This window comes from Pipistrellus hanaki (genome assembly GCF_964339955.1).
Source record: "Pipistrellus hanaki genome assembly, contig: scaffold_46, whole genome shotgun sequence".
Taxonomy (NCBI): Eukaryota; Metazoa; Chordata; class Mammalia; order Chiroptera; family Vespertilionidae; genus Pipistrellus; species Pipistrellus hanaki.
In genome coordinates, this window is record NW_028182287.1 from 51379 (window position 1) to 65882 (window position 14504).

The following is a 14504-nucleotide window of genomic DNA, read 5'->3' on the forward strand; positions in this document are numbered from 1 at the left end:
CTTTCTGAAGCTGAAAGGGGAACTCCCCAAGTGCCTTAACAATAACTCCTTACCTAAAGTGAGAGGAAGCATCTGAGGGATCTATTTCTAGAAGGACCTCTTAGAGAACCCAGGGCCCGCCTGGCTCCAGCCCAGCGTCCTGGCTGCGGCCTGTGGGTAAACTGCCCGTGTCCCCTGCTGCTCCTCCTCAGCAGGCAACGCCATCCCCTGGACACAGAGGCCTTCAAAGCTCATGTTGGGATTTTACTCTCCTCCAACCATTTTGTGGGGAAATAATGAATTGGGCCTTTTTGGGAATTCTGTTTCCGGAGCAAAATACCCCTCTATTACCCCCGTCCTTACTTGGTAACCCAGTTTAGAACAGGCCATCCGTTTCTGGCAGTTTTCAGAAGTGTAAACAGGTTTCTTTCTGGGGCTGGATCTGCTGATGTCAAAAAACACAGAGTCCCCAGCCTTGAGGCAGCCCCGCTGGTCATGGAGGTGTGTCCAGGCCTCCGATATGTTTAGTTTTCATATTTGGCATTGGGAGAGTAATGTAAGGTTAAAATGGGGAAAGATATTCAATATTCAATACCAGGTTTTAAAAACCTGCATTGATATGTATCTGGAGGCAAAGATTATGGTGAAACTGAAAGAAAACACAGAGACAATTAGCATTCAAAGAAGAAAAAGAACAATGCCTGTGACTTATCAATGTCAGCATGACATCATTAATGACTATGCTAGCCTCAGAGTCCAGCCCAGCGTCAGCACCTCTGAGCCGAAACTCCCGCACAGAGAGCCCATCACCAAAGGGCTGCATCTCGTTCAGGGAAAGGACGGGCAAAGCCCGAAGCAATGGCCCTGGGCCCTGGGCATCTCTCTCAGAGTCTTAGGAGGCTCAGTCCTGACATATCACTCCCTGGCCTTTCTCTCAGAGAGTCCTAGCCCTTGGCCCTGGGCCTTTCTCAGAACATTCGAGAGCATGAATAAGCTACCCCAGAGGACAAACCCCATAGAGATCCAGGCTCCCTAGCGGACTGGAGGGGCCAGATTTCCAGTCTCTGGCTGAGGTCTACATGGCATCACTGGTGACTTCCATCCCTTCCTTCAAAGGTGACCAGATCATCCCGCTTTTGGCAGGACAGTCCCGATTTTCAACAATTTTTCCAGCATCCCGTGGCGTTTTAAAAAAGTCCAGATTTTTGGAAAGAATCTTTCCAAAAGCAGGACGATCTGGTCACCTTACCTTAGGCCTAAGCAGTCCTAGCCTTGAGGGGCAGATAGTGAGGGTAAGGAGCAGTCCTCACGCTGAGGATGGCCTGTGACTTATCCAAACAGGGCTATCTGGGTTTCAGAAAAGTAGTGCTTAACCATGGGCCAGTATTACCAGACAACCTGGCTGTCCACTGTGACCTGGGGGATAATGTTACACAGGGAGCCTAAAGAGGCCACACACAGGAAGACCATGAAGGTAAAATGGTTCATACATGATGGGACCTCAGAGGACCAGAGCTGTGAGATAAGAAGTGACCCACTTGCCCTCGGGTCCTCCCACTAAACAACGATGCCCTCTTTCAGCCTAGATGTGTGGGCGCATAGAAGGTTCCCTATGACCTGGTGACAGAGGAAGCAAAGTTGTGGCCTGGCTTACCGATGACTTTGCATGATGTCAATAACCACCCAGAAACTGGACTGCTGCACTACAACTGACCATTCTGGATGTTTGTGAAGGACAGTGGGCGATGAATCCATCACGATGGGCAGAGATTGGGTCATTCACCTTGAAGATCTCCTACCTGCAGACAAATCCATGGTGGTCACCGGAGGGGAAAAAGCATGAGTGAGGGTACAGTGGCAAAGGAGTTCAAATACCAAGAGACTATCCTATGGGTGTTGAGCACATACTGGAGTAGGCTATGTTGTATTGTAAAGTTGTACAGTAAAAGTTAATATAATGTCATTAACTACATTATCCCCCAATATTTAATAATGGAATAATTGTAAAAGAATTTTTGTCAGTCTTACCTCCATTTTTTGAAAATAAGAGATACTTTTTGTTTTCAAATAATGCCAACATAGTTTTGTTTGTACTGCAGGGTGTTAGCCATCAGACAGTTAATGAGGAACAGTGTCTATGAAAAGAAGAAAAGTAAATCACTAAGAGTTACAGAACTACTTTCTAACTCCAGAGTCCACCGAACAATGCAGTTTCTAAATACAGAGCAACATCACCACTAGGTGCAGTGAAAATCGCTATGCCAATCCAATGGCTCTCCTGACTTCTCATGTGAATGTCTGTGGTGATGACATAGACCATCTGACCAATTTCTCAGTTGTCCAAAACAGCACACATGGATTGTCTACATGACTTATAGCCAAGACTCAGATTCAGTACAAATAGCTTCAGGGTATGAGTATATGTTTGTGTCAATAATCTCAAGCCAGAGTGAAAAAAATTGAAAAAGTTCATCGTAGAAAGCTGGCAAATCTGATCATCAAGGTTCCCTGGGTTGGTCAGAGCTGGGAAAGAGGTAACAAGGGGCCAAGCTGCATGGGTTTCCTGGCTCCCATGGGCCTGTGGGCGGCAACGGCACCAGCCTCTGGCTGTCCATCAGGGCATTAGAGGGACAAACATTCAGGGTGAGGGGCTGTCATCACCCTGGGGATGGATGGAGATTTGTCCCACAGGATTTCCTGGGTAACAAAGAACAAATCTTAAACACGGTCCACCAGTTACCATGCAACCTGAGTTGTCCTTTATGACCTGGGTGTGATGTCACTCACAGAGGCATTAAGGGACCTGCATGGGAAGACTACATCTATTAGTGTGGGCCATACCTGATCAAACCTGGGCTGATCAAAGGAGTTATATGAGGTGATGCCTTGTGCCCTCCTGTCAAACAAGGAATCCCTCTGTCTACCTAGAACTGCTATTCATAGAAAGCTCCCTGTAGCCTGTGACACTGAAGCAGTCACTGCCTGACCTACTGATAGATGTGTATGATATTGGTGAGCAATGTTATTTTCTTTTGGAACAATAGGAGTAAGTTTCTCTGCACTTTCCTTTTCCTCACTAATATCAGGGTGAGCTTCTGTTCAGACTGCATTGCAGTAGGTGCGCTGTAGGGCCTTACTCATCAGAGAGTTAGTCAGGAATTGTGCCTATAAAAAGATAAATCATTTATTTAGTGTTAAAAAAAACAAGTTCTAATCCAGATTTTGCTCAAGACACTTAGTAAATATTGGGCTATAGCATCACTAAATGGAGGAGTGGGGGCTGTTATTTTCCATGTCTGTGGTGATAACACAGACATTCTGAAATATTTCTGAGTGCTCTAGAACAGTGGACATAGCAACCAATTGTTTGCTTGTTCTGCCATTCTGTCTATTTACATATTAGCCTTTTATTATATAGGATACTAGAGGCCCAGTGCACTCAAATGGGGATTTTGAGTTCTCTTTCAATGTCTGTGGTGTTAACACAGACATTCTGAAATATTTCTGAGTGCTCCAGAACAGTGTACATGATTTGTATCCAAGACACCTGATTCAGCATGAAGAGATCAATTTTGTCACAGGTTTCAAACCAGATGTGAGAAAAATTGGAATGGATCATGGTTGTTATAACCCACATAGGAAGAAAGTAGAATAACTCAGGATTTATCAGGGAACAGTAAAATGTGCAAGAGGAAACAAACAAGATTAGCAAAGACAGTGAGCTCTTCTGTGACAATTACTACCTCGACTAAACTCAAATCCCAGTAGGACACTAAAGGTGAGGGGAGAGTTTAACCTCTGAGGTGGTGTGCTACTCTCTGTGACATGTAAGTGCTCATTCTCCCTCATTTTAATTTACGAAGAAGCAGTTCAAAAGTTTAGGGAGGTGTTAATGTTGGAGTCGATTGGTGATGTGAGCCCTATTGCACTCTGGGAGTGCCCACATGGCATACCTTTCACCAATGCATGGGGAATTGTAGTGATGACTGAAAATAGCACATATGAAGAGCTGCATGAAGACTCTTCAATGAAAACCAGACCTTGGGAACTGCACCCTCTCAATGGGAAAGTCTAATTGTGAATAGAGACATTGGATCCCCTAGTGGCAGGGGCACTGGGCCTTATCTAATCAGTCATTGAACTCCGGGTGGATCTGATGAGTCTAAAATACAGCAAATCCAAGCAAAATCTAGTGAGTCTGACAGGCCCTGACGTACAGTGTTGGCTGAAGAGTCATGTATTCCTAGATGTGGGTATAGGAAGCCCACTACATTGTTGCTCCATCTAGTGAAACAGAAATGTCCCCATGAGTCCAAGGTCCCAGTAGGCTGGGTCCTGTGCTTAATTCTCTGAAATTCAAGGGAAGCCTTATTAACTAATATAGGTCTATTACATGAAAATCAAACTTTATTGTTCATAAGAAAAGATATATTCTAATAGAGCCACAGGTACTTATTTACATAGAGTCAATGACTAATCTCCAATAATGAGGAGGTTTGGAGTTTCTGCATAAACCATAAGCCATTGAGTCTCTGGTTGTTACAGAAATAGCTTTCCAACCTCTGACCTAGGATTCCTTTTATAATCATTGAATAGTTGGTTAAAAATTTTAGAGAAGTCTTTTCCCCTTAGGACAAAATTTTCCATGTTTATTACTCACTAATGGCCCGGTGCACAAATTCATGCACATTCAAAGTAAATTAAGTAGAAAAAATATTTTAATATTGCTATTTGCCCTCTTTCTATAATAGACATATGAACCAAATTCATGATTGACAATGACAAATGGAAATATGTGTGTGATTGGTGCCAGTGAGAGCTGTATACATATCGCACATGCATGCATGAGTCAACTTAGCCTTTTATATATATACTAGGGGCCCAGTGCATGAATTTGTGCACCTTGAAATGAACTGTGGATCATGAGGCTGTGGTAGGCACAGGGATGAGTCTCAGCCCATCCTCCAAAACCCCAACCAACCCCTCCACCACTGCTCCTGTCTTCTGTCTGCCAGCAGCCCTGCTCCCGTGCGCTGATGGCGCTGGCCCTGCTTGTACCACCTCAAGGCACAGAGTGATTGGGGTCGGCACCAGCAGCAGGTGTGAGTGGGGTGGCACTGTCAGCAGGTGTGAGCAACAGCTGCTGGCTTGATTGCCCCTCATGAGCAGGAGGAGGTGGAGAAGCCCTCAGGGGTGATCAGAGATGGCAGTTACCGCTCACACCTGCAGATGGTGTCAAGCAATTGAGACCAGAGCCAGGTATCAGCAGGTGTGAGTGGCAGCTTTGGTGCCAGGTGCGGGTGCAAATGGGACAGGTGCTGGCAGTGGGTGCAAGTAGTGGCTTTGGCACAGGCAGTGGGTGAGAGCAGGGTCATCTCTGGCAGTGGGTGCAAGAGGTGGCTGCTGGCCCCAATCTCCCCTCAGGAGCAGGGGGAGGTAGAGAAACCCTCAGGTGTGATCGGGGCTGATGGCCACTGCTCACACCTGCTGATGCCAAGCTATTTGGGCCGATGCCATGCAACAGCAGTGGGTGCGAGCAGTGACTCCAAGCCAGCAGCAGGTGCGAGCGCCAGGTGGGACCGTTCTTGCTCAGGAGAAAGAATTTTCAGTAACCACTACAGGCTTGCCCTGATGACATGACAGGCACCCTTACTTTGGTCTGTTGCCACTGCTCACCTGTTCAACCATCCCATCATGTTATGCACACGCCCCCTGGTGGACAGTATACATTATAGCAACCAACTGTTTGTTCTGCCATTTGGTCTATTTACATATTAGCCTTTTATTATATAGGATACTAGAGGCCCAGTGCAGAAATTAGTGCACCAGTGGGGTCCCTCTGTATGGGTCCCTGCAGGATCAGGACAAAAAAAGTGCTCCAACATTCCTCAAGGGGTCCGGATTGCAAAAGGGTGCAGGCCAGGCTGAGGGACCCCACCAGTGCACAACGGAGGGGGGGGGGGCAGGGAGAGAAGCGGAAGGTTGGCCGGCTGGGGAAGAACCATGGAGGGTTCCAGGGTGTGTCTATCCCATCTCAGTCCTGATTGGCTGGACCCCAGCAGCAAACTAACCTACCAGTGGAGTGTCTGCCCCCTACTATGGTCAGTACACATAATAGCAAGCGGTTGAACGGCCTTAGCATATCATTATCATACTAGAGGCTCAGGGAGGTTGTCCCTTAGCCCAGCCTGCACCCTCTCCAATCTGAGACCCCTCAAGGAATGTCCAACTGCCCTTTTAGGCTAGATGCCAGTAGGCCTTAAATGGGCAGTAGGACATCCCTCTCACCAATCCAGGACTGCTGGTTCTCAACTGCTCGTCTGCCTGCCTTCCTGATTGCACCTAACAGCTTTTGCTTGCCAGCCTGATTACTCCTTAATCACTCCCATGCCAGCCTGATTGATGTCTAACTGCTTCCCTGCCATCCCATTTGCCCTCAACTTCCTCCCTCCCCTGCAGGCCTGGTCCTTCCCAACTGTCCTCCCCTGCTGCCCATCTTGTGTCCACATGGGGGCAGGATCTTTGACCACCTGGGGGCAGCCATATTGTGAGTAGGAGTGATGATCAATCTGCATATTACTCTTTTATTAGATAGGATAGAGGCCTGATGCACAGGTGGGGGCCAGCTGGTTTGCCCTGAAGGGTGCCCCGGATCATATTGGGGGTTCCCTTGGGGCGTGGGGCAGCTTGAGCCAGGTGCCTGTGGTGGTTTTCAGGTCAGCCATGCCCCCCAGTGACCCAAGAGGAGTCCCTGGTATCTGGGTTATATTTACTTTTTACAATTGAAACTTTGTATCCTGGAGTGGAGCCAAGCCTTTTGCTCGCTCCGTGGTAGCAGCCGTTTCTGTTTGGATTTGTTTACCTTCTATAATTGAAACTTTTCAGCCTTGAGTGGGAGCTTAGGCCTGCAAGGGCAAGCAGAAAACTTGGCTTCCTCCGTTACTGGGGAAACCAAAGCCTCCCTCCTGCTTTCTGTGGCTGTAGCCATCTTAGTTGGGTTTATTTGCGTACTCGCTCTGATTGGCTGGTGGGCATTGGCTTGCTGAGTGGAGTGATAGTTTGGTTAATTCACATATTAATCTTTTATTAGGTTAGGATTACACTTTGCTTGAATGGCCAACTGGACACAGCATATTAGGCTTTTATCATATAGGACTAGAGGCCAGCTGCACAAAATTATTGCAGAGGGGGGTGGGAGGGGGAGTTGTCCTTCAGCCCAGCCTGTGCCCTCTTGCACTCTGGAACCCCTTGGGAGATGCCTGCCTAACCTGTCAGTTGAACATCTCTCTCACAGTCTGAGACCCCTTGCTTCTTACCGCCGGCCTGCAGTGGAGGCAGGAGAGGCTCCTGCCACTGCTGCTGCGCTTGCCAGCCTTGAGCCTACTTCAGGCAAAGCAGCACTTCCCTTGTGGGAGCACACTGACCACCAGGGGGGGTAGCTCCTGCACTGAGTGTCTGCCCCCTGGTGGTCAATGCACATCACAGCAACCAGTCTTTCTGCTGTCCCGTCAATTTGCATATTAGTATTTTATTAAAAAGGATACAATCAACTTGCTTAAGTAGACCTGTTTTCTGATGTAGCTAAACTTTTTACAGCTCAGTGAAGCACCCCAACTTCTCTTTCAGGTAATTGTCAGCAACACAGCAGTAAATGTCAAAACAAAGCAGATTATTATTGTACATCACGCAGGGAGAACAAAGGATAAAATAATTAACTGCAGCAGTGTTTGACTCTATTCTGTGCAATGAGAAAACCTGAAGTCATTTTCAAGGTCCACCATTTCTTACTTCTTATCAGTTGGGTCAAGTTTCTAAGCTTTCTAAATATCCATTTTCTGGCTAATGAAAAACAAACAAACAGGTTTCCACCGAGTCTCTTACCTACCTACTGCAGGACTTCTGTGAGGATCAAATGAGGTGAGGCATGTGAAAACACTTCACAGATATTTGGTTAAAGTGTGGAATGTTTCCACTTGTGTTTGTGGGCTTAAGAAACTGCAAGTGGCTAGTCTTCGCTAGGGAGAGGAAGCTGGGCACTGCTACATGACGTCATTACCAGGCAACCACAGCCACCGTTTGCAGGCTGGGCTGGGCTGTGAGCCCAATTTTGTGCCATGGGATCTCAGCAGAATTGGCTGATATTTGGTGAACTGTCACTCCGGGGTGTTGGCAGAGCCTGTGTCCCACTTAGGGGAAGCCAAGTGTTGTTTTGGGGGCACCAGGTCTGCGGTACCAATTCTCTGTGTGCTTCACAGCAGCTCCTTCATGGAGCGTTGCCCCCTGGTGGTCAGTGTGTGTCATAGTGGCCAGTTGGAAGGTGGGAAGGACACACAGCATATTAGCCTTTTATGTAAATAATTTATACATTGCTGATTGTAGGAATATTATGGAATGCCTGCAAATACGCTATCATCATTCTGTGTAAAGTTGGTATACATTAACAAGAAACCATTGATTTTCTATATTTTGCAAATTTTCACAACAAGCACACTTCTCACTGTTTCACTGCTGGGTTTTTCCCCCCATTTTTTTTTTTTTTTATTGATTGTGGAATCACATAATTGTCCTCATCCTCCCAATCCCATCCCAAACCCCTCCCTACATATGCCTGCACACCCCCCACCCCCACCCCCATTGTCCATGGCCACTGACCAGGCCCATATGCATGCACACAAGTCCTTTGGTTGATCTCTTCCCCTTATCCCCCACCCTCCCCTACTTTCCCTCTGAGGTTTGAAAGTCTGTTCAGCCGGGACCGGTTTGGCTCAGTAGATAGAGCGTCGCCTTGGGGACTGAAAGGTCCCGGGTTCGATTCCGGTCAAGGGCATGTACCTTGGTTGCGGGCATATCCCCGGTAGGGGATGTGCAAGAGGCAGCTGATCGATGACTCTCTCATCGATGTTTCTAACTCTGTATCTCTCTCCCTTCCTCTCTGTACAAAATCAATAAAATATGTTAAAAAAAAAAAAAAAAGAAAGTCTGTTCGGTGCTTCTCTTTCTCTGAGTCTGTTTTTGTTCATAAGTCTATGTTGTTCATCATTTCCTCTAGATGTGTCACTGCTGTTTTTGATGTAAGAACACATTTCTAGTTTGCAGTCTCATCTAGTTTGCAGAGGAGCATATTAATCCTCTGATGCTCATATTTACCTACATTACCAAATGAGCCTTACCTGGTTAACTCAGTTCTTAGAGCGTCCACCTGAATACCATAGGGTCATGGGTTCGATTCCTGGTCAAGGGCACAAACTTCGGTTGCATGTTACCCAGCCCAGTAGGGACGCGTGCGACGTGTGTCTCTCATGTCCATGTTTCTCCGTAGCTCCCTCCTTTCCACTCTCGCACAAATCAATGGGAAAATATACTTCAGTGAGGATTAAAAAGATAAATGAAAAGAAAAAGATATGAAAACATCCATTTCCTAGAATTTGGAAGAGAAAGTTTGTGCTATGCTGTTGAATTTCTGCCTGACTGAGTAATACGCAAACTTGGCCAAGGAACCACTGCCTCCACTCTGTTACTATCCAGCGCTGCTGTGTCCCAGGCACAGGAGAAAAACAACGCGCAGTTGGGAAGATATCTTTGGCTGTGTAATTAAGTAGTCACTTCATTCACTAAACAAACCGGTGAATGTAAGCTACAGCGATCCATGTCTTCAACGGGACAATAGAAGTTTCCAGGACATTCCCCACAAACCATTGTCTTAATCTTCTAAGTTCCTGTGGCAGCTAAATATGACAGGAAAACCATGCCAACCAACAATGCCAATGTAGCCCTGACACAGGGACAGGAAAAAGCGCCTGTTCTGAGGGAGAGGCTGGGCACAGGCTCAGAATGGGCCTGACTCCGAGCCACATGCTGATCCTTCTGTCAGCACCTGCCTCCGGAAGTTCAAGCTCACGCTGCTGAGCTTTCAGGATTGGGCCACACACCTCAAAGTGATTTCTTTGAAACTTGCTTCTTAGAAAGATAAAGCTTTAAAAAGTGTGGCACAAAACAGACTCCTAAATATTGATACTTGTAAAGGGATGAAGCAAAGCGTGAACCTCAGGACCTACAATGCACATTCCCCCATGAAGGTGACAGTAGTTGTGTCTAGTGTCCTCAGGTTTTTGTAGTGACAAACGGGGGGGGGGGCAGTGCCCCCTCCTAGTGCCTCTGTGGGTATTACCTGTGAAGGCACCAGCTGCTGAGGACAGGTGTCCTGCTCGCCATCCACCATCCAGTTCTCAGGGTGAGACTGACCTGCCCATACACTTGTGCAAAGAATGAATGAGTGAATGAATAGTGTGTGAATGAGCAAGTGACTGAAGGAGCAAGTGAGTGAGTGAATGAGTGTGTGAACAAGTAAGTGAATGAATGAATGAATGAAGGAGTGAAGGAGTGAGTAGATGAATGAATGACGAGAAGATGAGTGATTTCAGTGGAGACTGTAAGACATTGAGTCTCTGGCTGTGACAGAAAGATTTGCAGATGCGATTCAGGATCTTGGGTTCCTATTATAACTTTTGTGTAGTGGCTAAAGAACTTTGGAGAGGTCTATTTCACTGAAGACTATCTTTTCCATGCTAGTAAGTCCTTCGTTAGGCATTCCTGATTACAGAGCCTGTGAACATCTGTGCACATGTTTAATATCCTGTGTGAAGGGGAGCCCTCTCCAGTGAAGCCATTCCTTGGCAGCTGCTGCTCTCTGCACAGGTGCAGGACGGAACTCAGGTGGAATGCGGCATTGGAACAAGTGCCTGTCCCTGCAGGTGGGTCTGGTGGTCAGATCCATCAGACACATTGTAGCTGCTACTGGCAATACACATACAGAGCTTGTGACTTATCAATATGCAGAGTGACATCACTAAAGATTGCTAATGCTGAAATATAAAGTTTTGCTCTGAATCTGTCCCAAATACCAGAAGTTTAAGTCTATTTCATGGTTGGTAGCGACACCAATATGAGACGTTTGCTAGGTTTTATTTTGTAGTAATTGTTTTTTATTTCAGAGAGGAGGGTGGGGAGAGAGGGAGAGGGAGAGGGAGAGGGAGAGGGAGAGGGAGAGGGAGAGGGAGAGGGAGAGGGAGAGGGAGAGAGAGAGAGAGAGAGAGAGAGAGAGAGAGAGAGAAACATCAATGATGAGAGAGAATCAGTGATCGGCTGCTTCCTGCATGCCCCACATTGGGGATCGAGCCCACAACCCGCACCTGTGTACTTGACTGGAATCGAACCTGGGACCCTTCAATTGCAGGACGATGCTCTATTCACTAACCAAACCTGGCTAGTGTCTCTCCAAATTTTCTTAGCTGCTACACAAATGTTCACATAGGAATCCCGCCAGAACATTCAGTTTTCCCCAGTAGAACTTCAAGTGGAATCCCAATCAACAGAATTGAATGAAAGTAACACAGAAATGCCTCCAGAGGTCTGTTTTACTGTAAACCTGGCGCAGCACTTCTGAGCTGCTCGGAGGCCTGGACACCCTGGTGATATCCCTGCTCAGGGACGATGACACTACAAGTTGTACGCGGCCTGTCTCTGCTTCTCTGTGCAGTAAAAGAGTAATGCATCATTCAACAGGGTTTCCACAATTTAGTGATGATGTTTTTCAAAAGTATTATTCACAGAGTAGTATAGCCAAAATCACTGCATTTTTCCTTTGCTCCAGATCATGGACAACACATCTATTGTAGTTTAAAGAGCATTTTCATACATTTGCCTTCAATCAATGCTGTGAGTAAACTGAAGGTCTCTGACTTAGCTGTGCATGAAGGGAACAGTCCCTGAAATCAACCCAGGGCTGCTATGACAAGCACCTTCCCACCAGGCGCCTCTACCCACAATTCAAAGTTTTCCTCTAACTTCACCGCAAACAAAGAAACAAAGAAACCCTTTGGAGAAAATGTGTATGTCAAAATAGCAACACGATGAATTCGGTAAAACTAGAAATTCAGCATCCACTTTTATAAGAGCAACACTCATTCTGGAAAACTTTCACTTTCACCTCTTCCCTAATTGACTAAACACCTTTGATGGGGCACCAGTCAATTTTGAAACAGCTCATGGATAAACCACTTCACTTACTGACGAGAAATCATAGACCTCTATGCCTGACTATCAGGCCGCTGTGCCCCTCTGCCTATGGCAAGCAATAGCCACTAAATCACATCCTGGGGCCAATCGGTTAGAGCTCAGCAGCAAATTATAATGTAAACTATGCAAGCTGTTCATTTCACCCTGCTTTTCTAATTAATTTTCTATAAAATATGTGTTCAGCCCTAGCCAATTTGTTTCATTGGAGCGGTTCGGCTTGCAGACCTAAGAGACCAGGTTTGATTCCAGTCAAGGACACAGGTTGGATTTGCAGACTCGAGCCCTAGTAGGGGGCATGCAGGAGGTAGCCGATCCATGCTTTTCTTTCATCATGGATGTTTCTACCTTTCTCTCACTCCCCCTTCCTATCTGAAATCAAATATATGTCACAGACCTTCAGTTTACTCAGAAAGTCACTCGAAGGTAATTTTGTGTATATATACACAGACACAGAGAGAGATGTTCAAAGCATATTTCCAGCTCTCTCTGGAACAGTGACTGTTATCCCTGCAACGTTCTGTTGAGGGAGAGGAAGTGACTCGGGCAGGAAGTGCCGAGTACTGGCAGCTGCTTTACTCTGTGGCTCCACCAGAGAAATGACTGAAGTCCTTTGCACTTGGAGTGAATTGAGATCTTTCTACCTCTAGCAGAAGTCACTCGAAGACAGTCTTGATGTCTACTTGCTGAAACCCACAACCTACGGAGGCACCACCAGAGGTTCCAGCCCCCACATGCTTGTCTTCGGGCAGACACAGAAAGGCTGCGGCTTTCTCAGGACACCGACTCCTATTAAAAATCAATACATTTACCAGGTTTCTACGCCCAGCACTGCGAGTCCCGCAGAAGGAGGAGGGCGGCCAGCTGGACAGGGCACCGACGCACCAGGAGCCGCGCAGCCGCGTCAGCTTCTGCAGCCCAGGCCGTTCCCAGAAGGGACACTGCACACGGCTTTCTATGAAGTAACTTCTTCGTCTTCAAGCGGCCCAGGACTTCTGCCTTCAAGGGAAAATACAACGACTGCTCCCCCCAAAACACCTCAAGTCCTCCTCTCGCCACTCCAGGGCAGTCAGGTTTCTCCAGCCCCCGCCCCGCCCAGGGGTCCCTCCTGCCAGTTCCGGAAGGTCCCTGAGTCTCGGCCCCTTTGGTGTGTCTCCGGGGGGGAGGACAACCTACTGAAAATGGGGGTCCGCTCCCAGGGCCTGACCCACTCCCTGCACTGTGCCCAGATTCAGGGGCCGGCGGCCGAAGTTTGGGGTCGACTACTGGTCCCACTAACTGCACTGTGTGGAAACGGGGGGCACCACGATAAAGTTCGGAGGACCAGGCAGACTCCACCGCCCCCCCCCCGCCCCCACCGGGGGCCCGCAACTCACCCAGCAGCGACCCCCACCGCGACCTCTCAGGGCCTTTCTCTCTCCCCCACGTGCACCGCCTCGGGGCTCCCCGCCCGCCCCGGGAGGCAGGGCCACACCCACGCCCTGATTGGCCAGTGAAGGGCAAGCCAGGCTCCAGCCCTGATTGGCCAGTGAGGGGCGCGAGCCGGGCTCCAGCCCTGATTGGCCAGTGGAGGGCGAGCCGGCTCCAGCCCTGATTGGCCAGTGGAAGGCGAGCGGGGAACGGGCGTTGGCTGTCCGCCTCGCCGCCTTTGGGAAGAGCGGTCCGCCGTGCCATCGCCGGGCTTGGCTTTGCCGTGCCGCCGCCTTGTCCCCCTCCCGCCTGCCCGCTGCCCTTGTGCGGCGCATGGCTCTGCGCGCACGCACGTATACGCTCTCGCTCCGCTCGCTCGCTTCTTGCCATGCTCGGCACACGTCCGGCCCGTGTCAGAGGAGACTGCGCTGCGGTGGCGCGCTCTTCCGGCTCACCGCGCTCTCCTACCTGGTTGATCCTGCCAGTAGCAATATGCTTGTCTCAAAGATTAAGCCATGCATGTTCTGAAGGACAGCCCAGTGCCTACCAGCTTGGCAATTATGAATAAAGCTGCTATAAGCATCTATGTGCAAGCTTTCGTGTGGGTACAAGTCTTCAGCTCCTTTGTAAATACCAGGAGGTATGCTTGTCATGTGTAAGAGTGTGCTTAGTTTTGTAAGAAACTGCCAAACTGCTTTCCAACATGGCTGTGCCATTGTGTATCCCCACCAGCAGTGGTCTGGAGCTCTTGTGTGTCCGCACCCCAGCGGCTGTTGGTGCTGGCGCAGGTCCAGGTTGGACCTCCAGCAGGTGTATAGAGGGTCTTCTTTCTTTCCCTTTCCCTGACGGCATGCGATGAGGGCACCTTCCCATATGCTTCATTGAGGTAATTGGTGAAGAGGTCCTTTGGTCTTTTTTTTTTTTTAAACAGAGGTCATTTATTGAAGAAAATCAGATATTCACTTGAAATATATTCTCATGCTATTTAAAAAATTATATATATTTTTTATTTTTAATATATTTTTAAAATAAATCTTTATTGT

The 14504-nt window shown here is 47.9% G+C and overlaps 1 long non-coding RNA gene across 1 annotated transcript; it reads right to left on the reverse strand.

The window, feature by feature from the left end:
- Positions 1-2027: 2027 nt before the first annotated feature.
- LOC311616068 lies at positions 2028-13442 on the reverse strand. The gene is made up of 4 exons (XR_014793842.1): positions 13428-13442; positions 12864-13050; positions 9150-9314; positions 2028-2114 (listed from the first exon to the last, which is right to left on the reverse strand). It is a non-coding gene; the product is annotated as an uncharacterized lncRNA (long non-coding RNA).
- Between the last annotated feature and the right edge of the window lie 1062 nt (positions 13443-14504).